This window comes from Thalassophryne amazonica, chromosome 17 (assembly GCF_902500255.1).
Source record: "Thalassophryne amazonica chromosome 17, fThaAma1.1, whole genome shotgun sequence".
In the NCBI taxonomy this organism is placed as follows: Eukaryota; Metazoa; Chordata; class Actinopteri; order Batrachoidiformes; family Batrachoididae; genus Thalassophryne; species Thalassophryne amazonica.
Genome location: NC_047119.1, coordinates 35,961,322 through 35,977,660, shown reverse-complemented (window position 1 = coordinate 35,977,660; position 16,339 = coordinate 35,961,322). Strand labels below are relative to the sequence as shown.

At 39.4% G+C, this 16,339-nt stretch overlaps 1 pseudogene; it reads right to left on the bottom strand.

Moving 5' to 3' along the window:
• Positions 1–6,900: 6,900 nt before the first annotated feature.
• On the bottom strand, positions 6,901–15,704 carry LOC117530094 (annotated as a pseudogene).
• Positions 15,705–16,339: the final 635 nt, after the last annotated feature.

Sequence of the window (16,339 nt, the reverse complement as noted above, 5' to 3'; positions counted from 1 at the left end):
CTGCTATTGAGTTTATTGAGGGAAAAGGGTCGAAATATGAAGGGGCAATTAAAAAATGTCCACCACTTGTATCTGATAAACTGTTCTTCTTCTTCTTCATATTATTATTATTGTTATTATTATTATTTGTGTCCGGTCCAAGTGGGAGTCGTACTTTCACAGCCCAGTCTCACATTTAGTTTTTTGTTTGTTTGTTTTGTTTTTTCTTTTTATGTGTCCCCGTCACGAAATTAGTCATATTTCGTGATGTGTTTTTTTTTTTTATTATTATTATTTTAGTATTCCTAACTCTACCCATAACCATAACGTAAGTCTGTCTGGACTATTTTGCAATATTTGTTATATCAAATTAAAGCAATGACATATCTGCTTGTATTTACTGAAGGAAAAATTCTAAATATAATCTAAAGGTAAAAATTAGCACATCTGTTTGTTTTCCACTTCTCTCATTTTTATTTAAATTTTCATGAATATGCAAATTGGGTGAAATCTGGTAAATCTGCTGTTTCTGGTTACCAGTGTTGGGGAAAGTAACTTTGGAAAGTTACTTCATTAGTTAATCTATACAGTTCTATTTTACAGTTACTTCTTACATTTACTTCATTAGCAGCTGCGGACACCTTGTCGGCAGCTGCTGAATGTAATTAATAAAGTTACTCATAATCTAATTTGGTTATTTTTAAGATTTAGTACTCAGAAAAGTAACTATTAGTTACTTTGCTGATTAGTTACTTTGCTGATTGCTCAATCTTACGAGTAACCAAGTTAGATTACTCGTTACCTTATTAGTTACATTACTTATTAGTTGCAAGTTTTCTGCAGATTCTAATCAAGTAATTGCATAAGCTGCTAATGAAGTAACTGCATAAAGCACCTGTATAAAGCAACTAAAAAAAGTAACTAAAAAAGTAACTTGTCAAAGTTACTTTCCACAACACTGCTGGTTACATTCTTCTTTTTTACTGTTTGGTACTTGATTAATGATACTTTTTGTCCGCTACATTTTTCTTTTTTGTCTGTCACTTTTTGACTGTATTTTTTTCTTGCTTCTTTTATTTATGTTACTTTTTGCTGTTACTTTCTTTCCTACAATCCTCTGCTTCTTTGTCACCTCAGGTTTGAAAAGCACTAAAACCACTGGTTAGGTGATCAATGGAAAAATTATTATTATTTTGACAATTCATTTATGTCATCACGTTGCATGTGAATTTCCTGCTTTTCTTATTATATATCAAATATAGAAATACAGTTTGCTGAATCAAGTACGGTTTGTTCTTTCTTGAGAACCCCCACTAAATCCAGGACAGGGAAACCTCCACAGAGCTTAAAAGACATCAAACCCCAACGATGTGAGCATTGTCCTGGGACATGGACTTGGGAGATGAATTGTCATGCAAAAGACAGACAGCAAGAACAGTGTAGACTTCAGGGAAGAGAAAGGGCGAGGAGAGCTCCCAGGGTGTCCACACAACACAAGGGAGGGTGACGGTGGAAGAGAAATAGGAGGAGGAGATGTCTCAGATCTTTAGTTCTTTTAAAGCAGCCCCTTCATGAGATGTTTTTGCTGTCTGCAGAGAAAAGTTTGTAAAAAAAAAATTCTGTGTGCATTCAGTTATTAGTGTCATGTAATGTTTTAACTCCCTCCTTCTGCTCTGAAACATTTGTTACAGATGATCTCTGTCCTCTCATCAGGTCAGCAACACTTTTTAAACCTTTTGGTTTCCAGTTTCCTTTAAAATTTTTCTTAAATGTCCATTTTATTCCTAATTGTTACAAAAAAGGCAAATCACAGTGGAATCCCATCATTTAAATATATTACTGCACTAAAACTTTAGGGACTATAAACTGTTACCAAAAATATATTTGTTTTTAATAAGTGGAAGAACAGAACATTTTATTTGGAAAGTCAAATCATTTGTATTCCAACAAGATAAGTGTGATTTATTTCTATCTTGTCTCCAGCTTATTAAAGATTAAGTTCCAAAAGTTACGTTCAAATACAAAATAATTAATTTGCAGTGTGCGTCTGTACCAAACAGTATGTTCACTGTTCACTGAATTGTCCTGATTTAAATGTGACATATAGAATGTTTTTAACTTTATGTTAACATTTCAAAACACATTTGTAGTTACTGTTCTTGTTTTTAATTGTTTCTGACCTCTGGAATTTGGGACAAATATAATTGGACACAGGTCATGAATATTGCCCCCAAACCTAAAATAAATAAATAATGAAAACTCTAATCGGGTCTCTTCAGCTGGTGTTGTGAACATAAGCTCAATATCTTTTACTTGACAGACACAGAAAACTGCAGGGATAGAAAATGACATGAAAAACCAGCAGAGGAAAAAGAAACAGATTTACTTGAAAAAAAAAAAGCTATTACACTTGTTACTTTTTCATATAACTTTTTGTCTGTTATATTCGTTCCTAAAATCAAGGAAGACTGCAGCCAACATGGAGTAACAAGACTGATGCTTTTGATGACTGCTTGTTTGTTTAGGTACAATAAAAGTAAGACCCTTCAGCTGATCTGCACAAGTTTTACTCCAGATGCCCTTCCTGACCCAACTCCACATTACATACATGCAGAAACGTGGCAGGGGTGGGGTTTGAACCGAGAACCTGCCGCACCAAAAGCAAGTGCACTAACCACTTGGCCGACATCCCTGCCTTAACAACAACAACAATAACAATAATAATAATGTACTGATTAAAAATGCACATTAGATGAAAAAGTAGCAAACTTCTTCCTTTTTTCCTGTGAACTTCAAATCGTGCACAACGATGTCTCTGAAGGTTTAATTGCCAAAGTGCAGGCTTTGTGCACAAATGTTGCAAAAGAACGCACTAACCATAGCGTGTCTAAACTCATGCTTGCATGAAGCTAAAATAGTAAATGGACTGCATGTCTGTCATGTGTTTTTAACTGATGCAGACGGCACAAAGCACTTTGGAACGATGCCAGCGTGCTACCATGCAAGGCACTCAACTGCAATGCGGGGGCAATTTGGCAGCAGAGAGGCCTGCTCAAGGGCACCTTAGTGAGTTACTACCTCTCTGGTGGGAATCAAACCAAGGAGGCACTGTTCATAAGCCTCTCTCACCTCCAGCAAATCATTTCAGAAAGTTTATATTGAGTCAAATCCACTGTCCACTTAAAAAGAACACCACAATGTTACAGTTTAAGTGTTCTCTACACCTATTTCACTTTATATGTCTTTCACTACCATGTGCAGCAGCAAAGCAGCGATAGCAGGGTGTTGTTTTCACTGGTGTGTGTGTCTGCAGAGAAGATAACTCAAAAACACCTGGATGAATTTCCTTCAAACTTGGTGGGGATATTACTTGAAGGGATATCTGTAGGTGATTAGATTTGGGAGAAGTTTGATCATGGAAAACATGGTCCAGAAAACACAGTTTTCCATATGTCTCAACTACCCTGAACAAAAATATAAGATGGCCTTTTATTGTGGCCAGCCTAAGGCACACCTGTACAATAATCATGCTGTCTAATCAACATCTTGATATGCCACACCTGTGAGGTGGGATGGATTATCTCGGCAAATGAGAAGTGCTCATTGCTCACTAACACAGATTTAGACAGATTTGTGAATAATATTTCAGAGAACTAGGTCTTTTGTGTATATAAAAAATATTTTAGATCTTTGAGTTCAGTTCATGAAAAATGCGAGCAAAAACAAAAACGTTGCATTTATATTTTTTGTTCAGTGTAAGAAGCCTAGATGGATAAATACTTGTGATATAAATTACTTCATAATGATGTCACACAGAAATTTCAAAATAGCAGTCAACTGTTCGACACAGCTGGTGTGCATGTTTGCTTCATACTTGTAAAGACAGGCCATTTAGATTTTTTTTTCCACAAACATGACCATCAGGCAATTCTAAAACATGAGCTGTTTTTTTAAACTGTAAAACAAAATAAGTTTATGTCCAAGAAATGTGGTCAATGAAGCAAACCTTTGTGATCAATTCTCTCAGCTGTTGTTTGAAACATTTTTAGATGATTTAAGCTCAATGCCGGCCCTCCTGCTGAGAAGCACAATTGTCTCCCACAAACAAGTCTGATGGCTTTTTGATTTTCTTCCTAATGGCTCGGCCGTTGACCACCCACCTTCACAGCCCCTCCACCCACAACCGGATTTCACCGGCGGTCCAATGGCTGCCTTCCTTTCACTGTGCACCACCACAATGGGCCCTAATGGCCCTTGGCATGTAGCTCAGTGGGGACGGCAGACTCCTCCGTCCCCTCCCCGACACATACACACGGACATGCAAACACATATCACAAAACCCCACAAAAGGTAGATGCGAGCACCTCTCTTCCCCCACCCCCGCGTACTGATACAACCACTTTCTGGGTGTCGGACTTTGTGTCTCTGAGGTTAAAACAAGGTCAAACTGCACCGTGAAGAGAAAAAAGACAAAAGAGAATCACTCTGAGGCATCGCCAACGCTCTGAAGTGTGCTGTGACTTTGAAAAAAATCTACACAAAAGACAATTTAATATGTCATGTGCTTTGAATTAGGATAATCTGCAGTGTGAGGGAAATTTTTGCAAAGGTACACAATCCTCTACAACAGAATTGTGCACAAAGCAGACTTTTGGATTAGTGGCATAAATGATTCAGAACATGCAAAACCTTTTCTGCTTCTACATACGTTTAAAACAAAGATATTCAGCTGTGACTGATACGTCACACTCACCGTTATATCGAAATGTTGAATTACAGGTCCGGTGCTGAAATACAAAGAGCAGCGATGGGGTCAAAGGTCAACAAGGGTCTTTTCGATTGTTTCCGTGATAAATATACAAAAAGCGAAATGAACATCTTGGAGTGCACAAAGGGTGGTGGGACTGACATGAGGTCACCTGAGGTAAGGACCCAGACGTGGTAGCAGAAATGAGAAACGGGCAGAAGGAGATCAATCATTTGTGTTTTTGGTCACACTGTGGTACACTGCGGGAAATGGTGCAGCCAGAAAGAAAAGAAGGCTGAGTGATTTTAGATGGTGGACAATGATTACTGCTACTTTTAATTTTTTTTTTTTTTAAGAATTGGGGGCTGAAGTTGGGAGGCAACAAGAAGGATCTGGCCACCAGAACTTTTGTGGCAACCAAAGGCCCCCCAACTTAATGACCAAAATGTAGACGATACATATGATTTTTCAACAAGGACAAGCACATTTTGTAGCAGTGGCATGTTGTCTCAGCACTTCTGGTGGCAGCTGTAGCTGCCACAAGAGATGCCACTCATTTTTAATAGATATATGTTATATTGATGCAAAAATACCAAGCCAAGCCTGATGAATTACGTAATGAAAAATAAACATAAAAAGTGTGGAAATAATATGTACAGCCTATAGTTACCAGGAGTATTAGGCTAAATGATTAAATAATAAAATATATTAAAATAGCCTATAAAAAAGGACCATTCAGGCAAGTATGGGATGACATAAAAACAAGTCATTTTGATCCACATTTCACATAAAAGGGTTAATTAGTACATTAAGGTACTTAAGTAAATCAAGACTTATCCAAACAGGACAAGACCAACAGGTCACACACTGTAAAATAATGATATATGTATCACCTATGCAATAAGTTGTTTTTTGTAACCCTTTGCGGGGTAGAGACACCATTAGAAATAGACGTTCAAAGTTAACGTAAGGTACTTTTCAGAAATGTATTTCTCTTTTAAAATGCGGGAAAATGTTACTAGATAGCTCCAATTTATAATTATTGGAGCAGAATTCTCTTTCCTGGCACATTTGTGTGATTTTAATCTGTTATACTCAAATCACATTCACAAGAAGGTTGGCCCTGAGGGGGCGTCAACAGTATTAGAAAAGGTGTATCATTGCCAGCCGTCCTGTCAAGACATTCAGTAGTTTTCTCTGCCATTGTAACCCCAAGATATGCTCTGAGGACTGGAGAGACCTTGGTCGGTAATTATATTTAATCTGGACAATTAATATGAGAATTTTACCAAAACATGGGGTCTGTAATGAGAATACATGTACACCAAAAAATATTTTCCTAATAATCCAAAAGTTTGAATTTTAACTCTAATTTAACAACATCAACAACATAAAACATTTGATTTACAGAAAATATGTTTGCTTGTTTTTGCTATGCATGAAAAACGTTCCATGGACAAAGAAGACCAAACTACAATCCTGAAAAACCTTCGCAGCTGGGAAGGTGATTATGAAGATGGTTCTCCAGCCAAAATGTTCACTTTCACTTCAGCCTGTGCACTGAAGAGCATTGAGATAGGGCCCTGTGTATTTGAAGGTATCACCAACCCTTCTCCTGCAGATCACCTGAACCTCCCTCACCACCCACTACTAAAATCATGTCTGGTCACCCAGTCAAGGAAACACCAGACTTGATGTATCAGCTGTGGGTGCAGTGGTAAATACATGGAAAACGTGCAGGTCAGGTGATCTTCAGGAGCAGGGTTGGTGAGAATAATTTGACATCAAAATGAAGCCTATATTGAAAATGGAACAACATCCACAAAAGCACATCAGGATGGACAGGCAGAATATACAACATCACCTGTAACTTTTACTGTCTCCACACAATTCTTTCTGCTTCAACTGAGTTCCATTCCTTTGATGCACAAGTGCATTTTTGCTGTTGATGCATTCAGGACTGGTGCACAAATTGCAATTTTGCATATTCAGCAGCTGTAAATGCAAAATCCACTGCCTGCAGAGAATTTATTGCCACTAAAAAAACATACTTTTTTCCCCTCAATTCCTTCATTACAGTAGCTCAGAGTTTTTGCACAATCTGGCATTCCATTTTGTTAAATTCTTAAAATGTTCTCACTGAATGCTACAAGAAAAAGGCATAAAAGCATAACTTTCATATGTGGTAAAAAGAGTTTAATTGCAATCAATGGTGTGCATGTATAAATGTTTAGAAAAAGTGAACGCTTTCACTCTGCGTACATTTTTGCAGCACCAGGTTATCTTAGGCCAGAAAAGAGAAAATGATAGTATGACATTTTGATATTTGCCACCTACAGAGTATCTCCATCTGTATAGCCTATGTTGAAAAGTTCTTTAAAGGGCTTATAAGTCACTTTTACCTCATGCAATATGATGCATCCACACAGGAGTCAAAATAATATCAAAGCATTGCTGTGATTCAAACACAGTGCAGAAAAACCATGCAACAGACGTAATCAAATATACTTCATTTAAGCTCATATTTATAGTCTATATTTCTAAATTCTTCTTAAGTGCAGGTTATAGTACAAGGAATAAAAGTGCCAACACCGACGGTAACATTTCAGACGCTAAACCTTGTGAGACGGAGTCACTGAGTTTTTACATAATTTCCTGGCTGCAGGTTATCTGTTAGGAATGTGGTTTAGTCACTAGTTATGCATGACAAAACAAGAGAGGACACCTGTTTAACAACTGTGTCTGCTATTTTATCACATTCTTTGGAAATAGCTGCAGAAATAAGAAATATAACCAAGGTAAGCGAGAGGAGACCTTAAAGTGACAAAATGAGACAATGAAAAATAAAGGATCTAAAGTGTTTATGGTTAAAATCAGTAATGAGGATGTGAACACTAAAAGTCCTTTTTATTAACCGATCCTCTGCCTGAATCCTCTGTTTCTGCGCATGCAGTGTCGGGATGAATTGGTTCCTTCCACCAAAATGTGTCGTGTGTGTTTCACTTTTGATTCTGCTGATACTGTTCATTGGACTCATCGAACAGCGGGTTCTTTACTTCCATCTCTCCAGTCTGTCAAAAGGAGAAAGGTAATGACGCCTCCATCACTAAACAAACGCAACATGCATGTCGGACGTGTGCAACTCACCGGTGCGAGGCCAGGGCACTCGTACACCGTGAAGTCTCCGCCCACTTCCTCCTCTTCTGATGTGGCCTCGGAGTCCAGGACTTTCTGTTCAGGTGTGTGTCTGAAACAGAAAGAGGCGATTTGAGGAGGAGAGGTGTTTGTAAGGAAAGACGCGGCGGAGAACATGCAAAAGGACAACATACTTTCCCAATGAGAGCATCTGTTGTTTTTGATGCTGATAGTGAAAACATTTGAGCGTTGTGGAGCCAGCGCCTTGTCTCCCATCTGAGGACGAAACAGAAGTGAGGATCGGTGCACGTTGTACAAGCAAAAAATAATACAGAGAAGCAAATGCCAGGTGCTCACCGAAATACCGTTGGCAGCAGTAGGTGGTAAGCTCACACCCCTGAATGTAGGATAGTCCAACTTCTGAGCTAGGCGTGATTCTTTCTGTGTCCTGTTGGGGGCAGCATGAATCTGATGAGAAGCTGAAAGCTGTGACCCATCAGTGGCAGCAATGAACTTTTAACAGGCAACAAAATGAAACCAGGCTGCAGCGAATGATTACTTTCATGATTGATTAATCAGCTGATTATTTCTCAATTAAGTGCTTAGTTGTTTGAGCCATGAAATGTCAGAAAATGGTGAAAAATATCAATCAGTGTTTTCCCGAGCCTATGCAATCCTCAAATGTCTTGTTTTGTTCACAACCCACAGATATTTAGGAGAAAAAGGTTTTGTGTTATCATTCATATTGTCTGAAAAATGGCCGAAAAATTCAAATATTCTGCCAGGGTATGTAAACTTTTGAGCACAACTGTATATATAGATATATAGATATCTATATACATACATATCTATATATAGATATATATTTTTCAAGTCAGGTACATTGTCTGCTTCAGATTTATTGGCCATAAATTGAATTCTGTAAGATTCTGCAAATAAAAGGGTTACATATAACTTTAGGCATTTACCTGATGTAACAGACGGTTGCCACAATGACTGCTACCGTGCCAGCTACCACACACAGGGAGATGATGACTGCACATTCAAATAAAAAGACAAAACAAAACAAAATTTGGTCATTAATTTGGCTCTGGGTCACAGTGGCAGTAGCTCACGCAGCTCATGCTACACTTCCCGAGCCTCTGCCAAATCCTCTAAGTCTTCCTGGGAGATCCCGAGGTGTCCCAAGACAGCTGGGAAATATAATCCCGCTAGCATTAGGGGTCTCCAATTGGTTCAAAATGCTGCTGCCAGACTCTTGACAGGAAGCAGAAAGTTCGACCAACGACCACATTACACCCATTTTGGTGTCTCATCACTGGCTTCCTGTCTCTGTAAGGTCGGACTTTAAGGTTCTGTTACTAATCTATAAAATTAGGGGTGTAGGACTACTCTGTGCCCCTAGGGTAAATAAAAGTCTGTTGCCCACAGAGGCCTTCTCTTATTGTGCACCTGTTTTGTGGAATGATCTCCCTATGGAGATAACAGTCAGTTTCTGTAGAGACATTCAATTTCAGACTTAAGAAGCATTTCTTCTCCCTCTCGTATGGCTAACATACTGGAATAGTATGGAACTATGCTTCCTATCCTTTAAAATTCATTTTATTAGTAACGGAACAGGTGTCAGCCTCAACTTTATTAAATTCTGGGTCTGTTATTGAAGCTTAGGGTTAGCGGTCGGTGTACACCATACAACTTTACGCTGATGATGCAGTAATCTACACAAGTGCAAGATCACCTGAGGCAGCAGCTCAACTCTTACGTCAGCCCTAAAGTATATTTTAAATTGGCTTAACGGATCATGTCTGAAATTAAACATACAGAAAAACTGTCTATGTATTTTTCAAAAAAGTCTTTTAATATTAAGCGCTCCAATTTGTACATTGGAGATGATGAACTGCAGTTAGTTAAGGAATTCAAATATTTGGGAGTGTTGCTAGACTCAACACTCTCCTTAAAAATCATATTAAAATGATAACTAGAATAATTAAATACAATGTGTTTAACTTCAACCCAAATAAGGAGGTCAATGACAGATCAAGCGGCTATGATGTTCTTGCACTGTATGATTTTTTTCTCATGTAGGTTACTACGGTCTCTCACGGATGTGACAATTTTAAAACTGATTGAAAGGCTTTATATTTATAAAAGACCACTGAAAAAGTAGGTAAAAGACCATTTTCATATCATCACTGCAAAATTTTAACAAAGTATAACTTTAGTTTTGAAAATTTTCTAAAATTTAAAAATGCTTGTCTAATATATAAAATTTTATATGGGTTGGCTCCTCCACCTCTTGCAAATTATATTAAATATACACTCAACAAAAATATAAACGCAACACTTTTGGTTTTGCTCCCATTTTGTATGAGATGAACTCAAAGATCTAAAACTTTTTCCACATACACAATATCACCATTTCCCTCAAATACTGGTCACAAACCAGTCTAAATCTGTGATAGTGAGCACTTCTCCTTTGCTGAGATAATCCATCCCACCTCACAGGTGTGCCATACCAAGATGCTGATTAGACACCATGATTAGTGCACAAGTGTGCCTTAGACTGCCCACAATAAAAGGCCACTCTGAAAGGTGCAGTTTTGTTTTATTGGGGGGGGGATACCAGTCAGTATCTGGTGTGACCACCATTTGCCTCATGCAGTGCAACACATCTCCTTCGCATAGAGTTGATCAGGTTGTCAATTGTGGCCTGTGGAATGTTGGTGCACTCCTCTTCAATGGCTGTGCGAAGTTGCTGGATATTGGCAGGAACTGGTACACGCTATCGTATACGCCGGTCCAGAGCATCCCAAACATGCTCAATGGGTGACATGTCCGGTGAGTATGCCGGCCATGCAAGAACTGGGACATTTTCAGCTTCCAAGAATTGTGTACAGATCCTTGCAACATGTGGCCGTGCATTATCCTGCTGCAACATGAGGTGATGTTCTTGGATGTATGGCACAACAATGGGCCTCAGGATCTCGTCACGGTATCTCTGTGCATTCAAAATGCCATCAATAAAATGCACCTGTGTTCTTCATCCATAACAGACGCCTGCCCATACCATAACCCCACCGCCACCATGGGCCACTCGATCCACAAATTGACATCAGAAACCGCTCACCCACACGACGCCACACACGCTGTCTGCTATCTGCCCTGGACAGTGTGAACCGGGATTCATCCGTGAAGAGAACACCTCTCCAACGTGCCAAACGCCAGCGAATGTGAGCATTTGCCCACTCAAGTCGGTTACGACGACGAACTGGAGTCAGGTGGAGACCCCGATGAGGACGACGAGCATGCAGATGAGCTTCCCTGAGGTGGTTTCTGACAGTTTGTGCAGAAATTCTTTGGTTATGCAAACCGATTGTTTCAGCAGCTGTCCGAGTGGCTGGTTTCAGACGATCTTGGAGGTGAACATGCTGGATGTGGAGGTCCTGGGCTGGTGTGGTTACACATGGTCTGCGGTTGTGAGGCTGGTTGGATGTACTGCCAAATTCTCTGAAACGCCTTTGGAGACGGCTTATGGTAGAGAAATGAACATTCAATACACGAGCAACAGCTCTGGTTGACATTCCTGCTGTCAGCATGCCAATTGCACGCTCCCTCAAATCTTGCGACATCTGTGGCATTGTGCTGTGTGATAAAACTGCACCTTTCAGAGTGGCCTTTTATTGTGGGCAGTCTAAGGCACACCTGTGCACTAATCATGGTGTCTAATCAGCATCTTGATATGGCACACCTGTGAGGTGGGATGGATTATCTCAGCAAGGAGAAGTGCTCACTATCACAGATTTAGACTGGTTTGTGAACAATATTTGAGGGAAATGGTGATATTGTGTATGTGGAAAAAGTTTTAGATCTTTGAGTTCATCTCATACAAAATGGGAGCAAAACCAAAAGTGTTGTGTTTATATTTTTGTTGAGTATAGAACAGTTGGTCCGAGGGTCACCAGGGCTATGAGCAGAGGGGATTATGAAGTGTCTGTGCGAAAAACAGCTTTTGCACAAAATGTTCTGTCCTACAAAGGCAGTCTCCAATGGAACGCTTTGCCAACTACAGTGAGAGAGGCTCCAAGCTTGAAAGCCTTCAAAAGTCACTTAAAGGAGTTGCTCAAATCAAATAAAAAATGTGAGCATTATGAACTCAATTGTAGAAACTAAGAAGAACTGTAGGCACTGTGCAATGCACTACAGCACTTTATAAGTTATTGTTCTTAAAGTTCTGGTTTTTAAAATATATAAATGTATGAAATTAGACTTGCAATTTTAATTAACTTATTCCAATTGAATTGTACATGTAGTTTTTTTGTTTTTTTAACTATGTGTCCACCTTTGACTGAGTTTGTGTAAACTAACCTTCATGCTCAGATCATATCAGTGTCCTTTTGTTTCCTGTCTTTTGTCTAGTCTGTGTCTTGTTGTAGTAGTTGGTGACCCCTATGTAATGTAGTCTGTTGTTGTATTGTAAGCTCCTGTGATGTTTGTGTTTTTACTGTAAATTGTTTAATTCTTATAGTCTGTCAGGGACTACAGATGGAAATTAGCCCATGGCTATAACCTGACATATTTACACTTTATGTGTTCATTAATATGTGTTGTCCCTTTTAAATAAATAAATTAAATGAAATGAAATATTCTCTGCTTTCCTGTTGATTTACTGCTTATGAATGATACTTTAGGTGTGGTTTTTCCGGCCGACTGATTCTGCTCTTTTTCTCTCTGTCCAATGCATGGATAGCGGGACGGCTACTGAAGACAGAGTGCTGGACTGACCGTGAGATGCCACGCCTGAAACTGGTGCCGTACACAGCAGCCTGCATTTGGAATGGACATTCTGTGGGCACAGCTGCACTGACGGCATGAGGAATGCTGGATAACCTCTGACTGTGGCATAACTGCCTGCATGGATTTCTCATCAAACACATATCACTGACGGCATGAGGAATGCTGGATAACCTCTGACTGTGGCATAACTGCCTGCATGGACTTCTCATCAAACACATATTCCTTTGTTATTATGCCATGTTGTTTTGACTTCCTGTTTTCTGTTTCTTCACCTTTGTAAACCCTGTAAAAACCTTGTAACTGTTAGAATGGCCTAAGCAGAGGGTCACCCATTTGAGTCTGGTCTACTTGAGGTTTCTTCCTCAATATCATCAGAGGGATTTTTCCTTACCACTGTCAACTGTGTGCTTGCTCTAGGAGTTGGTAAGGTTAGACCTTGCTTGTGTGGAGCACCTTGAGGCAGGTTTGTTGTGATTTGGTGCTATATAAAATTAAATAAATTGAAATTGAAATAGCATGTCCTGGGTCTTCCCAGTGCCTCAAAGACCTCCCTAGGGAGAAGACCAGGGGGCATCCTTACCAGATGCCCAAACCACCTCAGCTGGCTCCTCTGGATGTAAACAAGCAACGTCTCTGCTCAGAATCCCTCCCAGATAGTCGGGCTTCTCACCCTGTTCCTGATTATTAGCCCAGATATCCACCCTTGTCACACCTTGAAGATTTAGCCAGCATATGCCGACCATATTAAAAACACTGGCATGCGCAGGCATATGTGTAGTAAGTTATGGGTACATTTTGTGTAAGTTAAGAGCATGCTGAAGCATACTGATATACTTGGTAATACGGTGAGTACATCGAAAAATTTTGTGCATGCACATTATTTTCCATGTATGCCAGCATATGGCTCATACATCCCGCATACGTGGGCCATAAGTTGTAGGTAAGTTATGCGACTGTTAACACGTTTCTTGTAAGTTACTCCTTCATTAATGCTGTCCATTGATTGACTGAACTGAAACCTGTAATTCTCATGCAGTTCAGACTGTTTCAATTATTAAAACCATTCACATAGTAGAGAAGCTTGACTCGACTGGACTGGATTGCTTGACGCGAGGACGTTTCGCTTCAAATCGCAGAAGCTTCCTCAGCTAAAATTCTTGCTCTGGTAGTCTGACTTCTGTCTTGACTCTTGTAGAGAAGAAGACCATTCACCATTGAAGACCATTAAAACTATTCACACATGGAGTAAATATAAAGTCTTAATCTTACCAGTTCATTTCAGTCGGATTCATAATCGCAGCCTGACAAAAACTTATTCACATAAAGCATCCTGATTTTGGAAAATGACGTCTGAAAATACTTTAATTCCCTGTCATGGCTGAAGAAATGTAGCATTTTAAAAGATGTCCCTCTGTGTTTTGTGCTTTTCTCAGCCTGAACCAGAGAACGCCAGCACTGTGTCCCGCAACAAGACAATGAACTTATTTTAAAAGTTGAGAGTCACAGTAATTCATTCACGTCAGCGTTTATCAAAGACATCAGTCAATTATTCTGCATTCTGCATGCAATGAAAATAAATCCCATGATCCACCAAGAGAAAAGTTAAATCAAATTTTAAAAAATGTTAAATTACTCTCTTTGGCCTCAGAGTGCAGGGGAGAGGTCACGCGACAGCCTACGTGTGCTTGATGATGTGCTTGTCTGATATTCTTTTAGTGAAGCTTAGGGCTAGTGGCCGGCGATCACCGTAGTATTTCCTGTTTTTATTGTTGTTTAATGCTGGCAAATTATATTGAATTTCTTGTATTTCTGATGCCTGATTCTGTTTTTTCTCTCTGTTTAAGGTGCAGCTCCATCCAGAGATGGGTGTGGTATTTCTGCTATTTGTGGTATTTGTGCTGTGGTATTTGTGTCTTGTGCACCAACAGCATTTCCTATATATTCGTTTTGTGAATTGTTCTGTAATTTATGTCTGTAGCATGGCCCAAGCAGAGGGTCACCCCTTTGAGTCTGGTCTGCTTGAGGTTTCTTCCTCAGAGGGAGTTTTTCCTTACCACTGCTGCTCTGGGAGTTAGTAAGGTTAGACCTTACTTGTGTGAAGCACCTTGAGGCAACTCTGTTGTGATTTGGCGCTATATAAATGAAAATAAATTGAAATTAAATTGAGAAAAAAAATTGCTTGTCAATATTTACATGTTCCGCCTGCCAAACAAAAGGGTTCTGATGGCAGTGGAAATGCAAACCAAGGTGGACTTAACTGTTCCGACCTGGATCATAGCAACCCAGACCGCTCGGTGGAAACGGGGCTATCAGCACACGCTGACTAAATCGTCATGATGTGACAGCTGCACAACTTATTTGATGTATCCATTGTATTCAGCGCATTTTTCATACGTCGGCATACACTGGCTAAATCATCAAGGTGTGACAGGGCCCATAGACTTAGAAAATAAATAAAATCGTACTTACTGATAATAACTGCATCGTTCCTGTGCCTTTTGACAGCTATGGGACCACGTCGACCATTAACATTGGTGACCCTGGGCTGGGAGGTCACCTGAGGGTGGGCAGAAACTGTGGGTTGAGGAGTCGGTTTAAAACTGGCAGAAGCTGCATGGTGGGGGGTCCCAGCCTTGGTGAGGACAGCTTTAGCTAATTGAACTCTGATCTGCTGTTCCTTTACGGGGGCATGGCCTGGCTTGGGTTTGTTAACATCTGGTGTTGAGAAGACAACATCTGGTGATATATATATATATATAATATGAGAGAAGAGAGAGAGAGAGGAGAGAGAGAGAGGAGAGAGGGAGAGAGAGAGAGAGAGAGAGAGAGAGAGAGAGAAACCCAGAATTGTAATCAAATCACACAGTACTTGCTGCAGATAAAAATCAAACAGATAAAACACACTTCCACAATTATAGATCTCACCGGCTGGTTTGGATGGTTGTTTCTGAGGTTTATTCTGTGTTATTTGCTGCTTTTCAACAACAGAGTGCAGATAATCAATCTCTTCATCCACTCCTGGGTAGAACACCACTTTATCTGGTGGACAGAAGATTCAGCAGTTTACTGCAACACCAACCAAAAAATATATAAAAAATGTAAAAAATAAATATAAAATTAAAAATTTAGGAAATCAAGATCACAGTAGATGAAACAACTAAACAAAAATGACTAATTTTCTGATTGTTGACTCTCAAATATGACAATATGGTACTTTTCTCTGCATTAGCACTCGAAATTTAATATATCTGCTGTTGCAATTGTTGGCCAACTAAAACAAGACATTTCAAGAGCTTAACGTTGATTCTTGTAAATTATGACACAGATACTTTTATTACAAGCAACACAGTGCCTGTACAACATGCAGACCCTGCACTGAATGTAGCCTTTTGAATAAGAAATTCATAATTTGATATGGATACACATTTCTGAACTGCCCAGCAGGTGACAGTGTTCAGCAGGTAGCAGCACAGCACATGATGTTTGCCTTTTCATTTGTTCTCCATAACAATGTTTGAAACATTCTGTTTTGATGTTCAGGGTTTTTCTTCATATTATTTTGTCTCTGGCATGATCCTTATTGTTATTAATCTCTGTGTTATCTGGCTAATTCTTCTCGTGGTAGATATTCTCTGGCACTTTGCATTAATGTGTCTTCTGTGTTCGTTCTGTGTAGCTCAACTT